This window comes from Ruditapes philippinarum, unplaced genomic scaffold (assembly GCF_026571515.1).
Source record: "Ruditapes philippinarum isolate M1 unplaced genomic scaffold, ASM2657151v2 ctg6821_1_1_1_1, whole genome shotgun sequence".
Taxonomy (NCBI): Eukaryota; Metazoa; Mollusca; class Bivalvia; order Venerida; family Veneridae; genus Ruditapes; species Ruditapes philippinarum.
The window spans coordinates 16,196-22,445 of NW_026854564.1; positions in this window are offsets into that span (position 1 = coordinate 16,196).

Consider the following 6,250-nt stretch of genomic DNA (forward strand, 5'->3'; position numbering starts at 1 on the left):
CTATAAAACTAAAGCAAAATCAGAACAATAATTTTAATTCTAATGATAATTGAATTATAAATAATGTCCCGATGACATCTGTGTTTTCAACACAAGGTCATACTCAAATAATTTTATAATTTATATTTAATAAGAAGCAATGAATGTAACAAACTATAACTGTTGTTAAATGTAAAAACTGTAATCAATATATAATATATTATTATATATATATATATATATTATAATATATATATATAGTCATATACCTATATATATATGACTTAAAAATGCCTAGCACAATAAACTTTTGCATTATTCATTAACCATTTCTGGGTTGGTCTTGTACCGGTAACATAATTTGATATAAATATAATAGAACTCTTACGACAAAGTGCCATTTACTTAATACATAGACTAAAACCGAAAAAAAAATACTAAAAGCATCAGACATACATGACTGACACTCCCTCAAAAACTAGACTCATTTACCTTAAACCTGCTGGATTTTACGAAATGGGACTTGCTCTGCTTTGAACTTGGAACAATCCATTAGAATTTTAAGGGATTTTAATAATCAAGCAATACATCAGTATAGAGCAGACGACGACTGGCTAAAATGGTTCCAGCAGGTTAAGGGTTAATCCTTTTCATTTCTCTGTAAAATCATCACTCACTCTTATTAATCACATGGTCAAAGATTAAGTGAATCACATTTTAACTTTTTTTTAAAAAAACATGGTTGTAAAAAAAACTAAATAAAGTTATAGGGCCTTTGCGACCCTCTTATTACACATCATAGCATAAGCTTACTAAGGTGGAATTTGTATCGACATTCATGTTATAATACATTTTTGTTTTTAAAAAAACATACAATAAAGGCAAAAATGCACACTAAAGGACAAGTTATTAAATTAACGAGACAGAAATAGTTTTTTATAAGAACTAAATAGAATGATAGGATGATCATGAAAATGAAACGATGGGGAAAGGAAAATCAGAAAAAACAGTCAGTCGGGGAAGTCAGTAGAGACGCATTCTTAAAATGCAAGAATCATAATTAATGTCTGTTTGCAAAACAGTTAATAAATATGTAACAATATCAAACAACATAAAACTAACAAACTAATTAATACAATAATACTACTTTCCCAAGCCAATCAAATACAGGCATCTGACATCCGTTAGCCAGAACCTTATGTTTAGTCTGACCAACTTTTACAATTTTGCTGTAAACACTATTTATAACGTTTGATATTGAATCCATATAAATACTATGATTTTCCAAACATCAGCAACAAGTTCATCATTCACATTATATAATAAAGGTAGAAGGCAAGCGCATGGCAAGATTTGAACTCGTGCCACAATAAGTTTGCTATTGATGTACAGGATAAACAAAAATTACCACTCATCTCCTAATAAGTATTAGAAGCCATAGCTTACAATTGTTTTGTTGTTTATTAAGTGTTTGTTTTACAGTAACCAGAACAACTGTTAGCCCGTCGCAACATCCAGCTTACAGACATGAGGAAGAAACTCGGAACGCCACTCACTGCAATACTTCAGACACCAGAAGACACCTCAGGAACATAACCACTATCCACCTAAGCTAATCCTGAAGAAAAGCTGAATGCTTCCTCGCATAAAAGAATTGCAAGTCTTTGGTGTGGTTTCGAACCGCTAACGATGAGGGGCAAGTAAGCTTGAAAGTCAGCCACTCTAACCACTCAGCTACAAAGGCCGCACAATTTAATCAATATAATCTCAACTCGTATAAATATCTGAAATAAACAACAAGTATATACATTGTTAACAACAAAAATGACATGTATTTCTAGTAAGCATGTACCACTTACTGAAATAATTAATGCAATTACATATCACACAACTAAATCCATCCACATCAAAGCAGACTTCTAAATGCACATAGCATATTTCGCATTTATACAATATTTTTCCAAAAACGTTTTAGAGATGCATTGATCATTAAATGGTGCCTTTTGTCAAAATTCAATATTTTCAAACTTTGTTTAGTGTACACATGCAGCTAAATTACTTTTTACGCAACGCGTGATTCTTGATATAAATTTTTAAAAGAAAGGACATTTCCTCACCTAAACTAGCACTTTTTCAATATAGCATAAGTGTGCTTTTTTGTTTGATCCTAAATCGTGCAAGTAGCAATTTATTGATCGTAAAATGGTTATCATTATATATTAATAGGTACAATGTTCTAATAACATGATGAATGTTGACCTAATAGAATTCTACCTGTCTGTTGGACACATGAAACTCGAGAAGCATCCGCCGTGGAGGCAAAAACAAATTGGGCAAACACCACAGGTCTTACTATCCTGGGCATAGCCGAGTGACGATGATAACCTGTGAAAAGAATAGTACTTCTACTATGAAAGATGAATGCATTAACTGGCTTATGTTGCTTGACTTTTAATATTATGTTAATTATATTCGTCTATTTATCATACTACGGATTATGAATAAATAGAAGACACTGCATAAAGTACAACCGTTGCTAAGAGCCTCGCTTCTTTAATTAAAAGCAAAACAACAAAAAAGGTTATCAATTATAAGTTATTTCTAGGTATACCTGCATTAAGCAAATAAATTTAGGAAAAGAGAGAGCGGATTATATTTTTCAGGTTAACTATGTGTATTTTGAGTAATGAAGCATCACCAACAGAAAATCTTACACGACTTTCAGTAAAGAAAAAAGAAATGCAAATGTTTTGTTATCTACACTTAAATTGATTAAATAAACACTAGATAATTGAACTATTTTATTCAAAGGCTATTTATTTCTCAAAGTTTTATCTTTTGGGTTGTTTAAATTTCACAAAACAAATGCTCATAGGCAAATCTGAATCAGCTTTTGCTTCTGTTGCTTTTGGCATATAAAGCTACAAGTTATATGTGAGGTAGTATTTTTGTGGAAGTGTGGAAGTAAAATACACTTTATATTTGCTTCTTCTTAAGAAAGGAACATATTTTTTTTTTAATGTGTGAAACAACTTTTAGAGTAATTTAACTATGTCTACTGATTTTTAAACTAGTAAAAAAATGTCTAACTTGGTAAAATAAGTGTTGAATACTGGAAACAAAAATGTTAGACATAAAATTTAACATATCCTAAACTACAAGATTAGATTGTGTTGTTTCCAGCAATCCACTTGCTGCAAAAAATGGAGGAATTGAATGGCGGCCCATCAGACTTCTGCATTCCTGGCCTAGCCCTCCTCCTGGGGTACGACTCATCTTCTGCAAGGAACCAGCAAAAGTTTACTGCATGAGTAAATCTCGCCAAGGACAAGCAGCCAAATTAGTTGCTCCTGATTCGGGCAGGAAAATCCGTCTTTTGAGTATCTTATTGACATATCCAATCTGGCGAGCGTTATTAAATGAGCCAGAAGACTGTCAACAGAAGGGTTACCATTTGTCTTAATACCAACCGAGTCACATGTTTCTAACGCTCTATTTACAAACAAAAGATATTCGTAATCTTTACAAACAAAACAAACAATGGTCTACATTATTTACAAACAACCAAACATTACATATGAAATGTGATTAAGCCTACTTGGTTAACATTATGCTATCATGATTTAATGTTATACTAGAAAATATAAACTGTGCTCCTAAATGAAGAATTAATGGATCTCAATCTAATCTTCGTTATGCATGGTAATGCTTATCACCAAAGTTTTGCTGGATCAATAGAAAATTCACGATTAAATTCTCCTAGAATTTATGATGGCCTTCAAAGCTGAGCTGTTCAAGCTTCAACCTGTCTTGCTGTATGTTCAAAAAACCATCTGGGACTTAAATCATCTTTCACAATATTAAATAAGAAGATTTTTAAATAGTTTTTTCTTTTTTTGGGGGGGTCGTTTTAGATTTTTGCACATGCCTAAGTAACCCATTAAAAAAAAGAAAATATTAAAAAATTAAAATAACATACCATTTTTGATTTCCATATTCATATCTTTTCAAATTTCCCTTTGTCCCCCATCATTTAAAACATTTTTCTGTACATACCAGCAGCATTTTACCATAGCTCCCTTTATAACCAGACGTACCACTTTCAACTGTTGTTTTATAGCCGGGGGCAGCCCCAGCGCATAAAACCCGTTCGGCAATCTTTTTGTAATCCCATCTCTTTTCTCCGGGTGAGATCTTTAAAAAAATATAATTTTTTCTTTTTATAATTTTTAATAAAAAAAGAAATTGCGTTTGAAAAAACACTACATATATTGTGAAAATGGCTTCTGCAATGTTTAAAAAATAAATGATCATCCATTTTTCAAGAGTTTTTTAATTTTTGAAAAAAAAATTTTAAAGAAAAAAAATTAGCGAGCTGCCAAACACCTTTAAAGGGTAAAAGCTAATGAAATGAAAATTTTTTTAAAAAATTTTATTTTTTCCATCCCCTTGGGGTTTTTTCCCAAAAAATTATAACAAAAAAGTTTCAATATTAATCATGTAAACAAATAAAATTTTCCCGGGAACAAAATATCTTTTTTGCCAATAAAGACCATACCACCTGACATTAAAACGGAAATATATGTTTAATATGGTAATTTAAATGTGTCAACAAAACCTTTCCTATTCATCCCAGGCCCCAAGCCCCAGATTTCTGCCTGCTTTTTATCCGAAAAATAAGCTCCATCAATCTCTGTAATAAAACTAACCTTTTTTATATCTGCCCCTCACACTATAAAATTTGCAAGAAAAAACAATCGTTTGAAAAAAAAAAAAATCTTCTTAATGTAGTCTTGCTGTTTAAAGTTTCCGCAAAACAATTTTAACATCGGCCAAAATTTTTCAAATTTATTTCCTGAACTTAAAAAATCTTTTGGTAAAGATTATCACAAACCTCTTCTTTTTACTAGTACTAAATTACGGGTAAAAAAAAGGTTTTAAATTTTTGAATACTGAAAATTTTAAAAAAAACGTTTTTGGAAATCACAGATTAACGTATTGGCCCATGGGAAAAATTTTGGCAGGAAGAATTGAAAATAACACTACCTAACATAAAAACCTTCACTTTTAGGGTTTTAAAATTAACAAATTAAAACAGATAACGGAATTTTAATGCAGCACAAATTTTGTAACTTATTTTAAAAAAAGCTTTAACAACGGGGTAGAAAAAAAAATACTTTGTTTGGCACAAAGGCGTTTATTTTAGTAAAATATATATTTTTTTTGTTTTGGGTTGTAAGTATGGGAAAACGTTTCTGCATTTTGAGTATGGAAACTGTGAACTTATTTCTTTGTTCTGTATTGAGCAGGAACAAGATGTGTTTCATTGTTTTGGGTTTTAAATATGAACAAAGCTTTTTTTTATTTGGGGGTTTAATCGGACAAAAGTGCACTTTGGTAAGGGTTTTTAAATGGCATCTTTTAAGGTTATCAAAAAGAAGCATGCAATCATTTTTTAAGGTTTTGGGATTTCAGATACCAAAATTTTTTAAAACTTAAGAGCAAATCAAAACGAGTATGGGGTTAAGGGGAAACCTGAAATTTTTTCCTGTGTACATCATGACCCGTTCATTAGCCTCCATTAAAACCTCGGATGCTTAATAAGTTAAAATAAATCTTAAATCTTATAGCCACCTGAAAGCTTACTTCATATTCAGGCATACAAAAAAAAAAACTACTAGCCAATATAAATGCTTAACATTGAAGTTTGAAAGTTGCATCAAATTCCAACCTGTCCATCAATTTCTCTCTGGCTGAAAAACTTCTGTCCCATTAGCATTACCATAGCAGCAACACTGTTCTATCATCATGTTACTAAATGCTTCTCCATATGCTTCATTATATTCTGGTTTTCATCACAACCACCCTGTAAAGCAAAATAAAATTTTATTTGAAATTTAAGGTGTCCTCCACTGATGTTTTTTGACATGACTGGACTGAAATTTCTCCCCGAATTCAATGTTCTATCTGAGAAGGTCTAGATTTATAACTTGTGTCTGCAAAATCAAAAGATATTCGCTCACCTTCGTTTTTTTCTATAGAATAATTATCTCTAATTATGAAAACTGACCCCAAAAATTGAAAAGGGCCTTTTCACTCAAACCGGGCTTAGCATACAAACCTTAAAAAAATCTAGATTTTCATTTCTTTTTCGTGGAAGTAGTATATTTCTTAAAATTCTTTGTATCTCTTTCTATTAAAGTACCCCAATAATGTTGATGTATTTAAAATTCAATCATTACGTTTTAAGACTTTTGAACCTCAGTGGAGT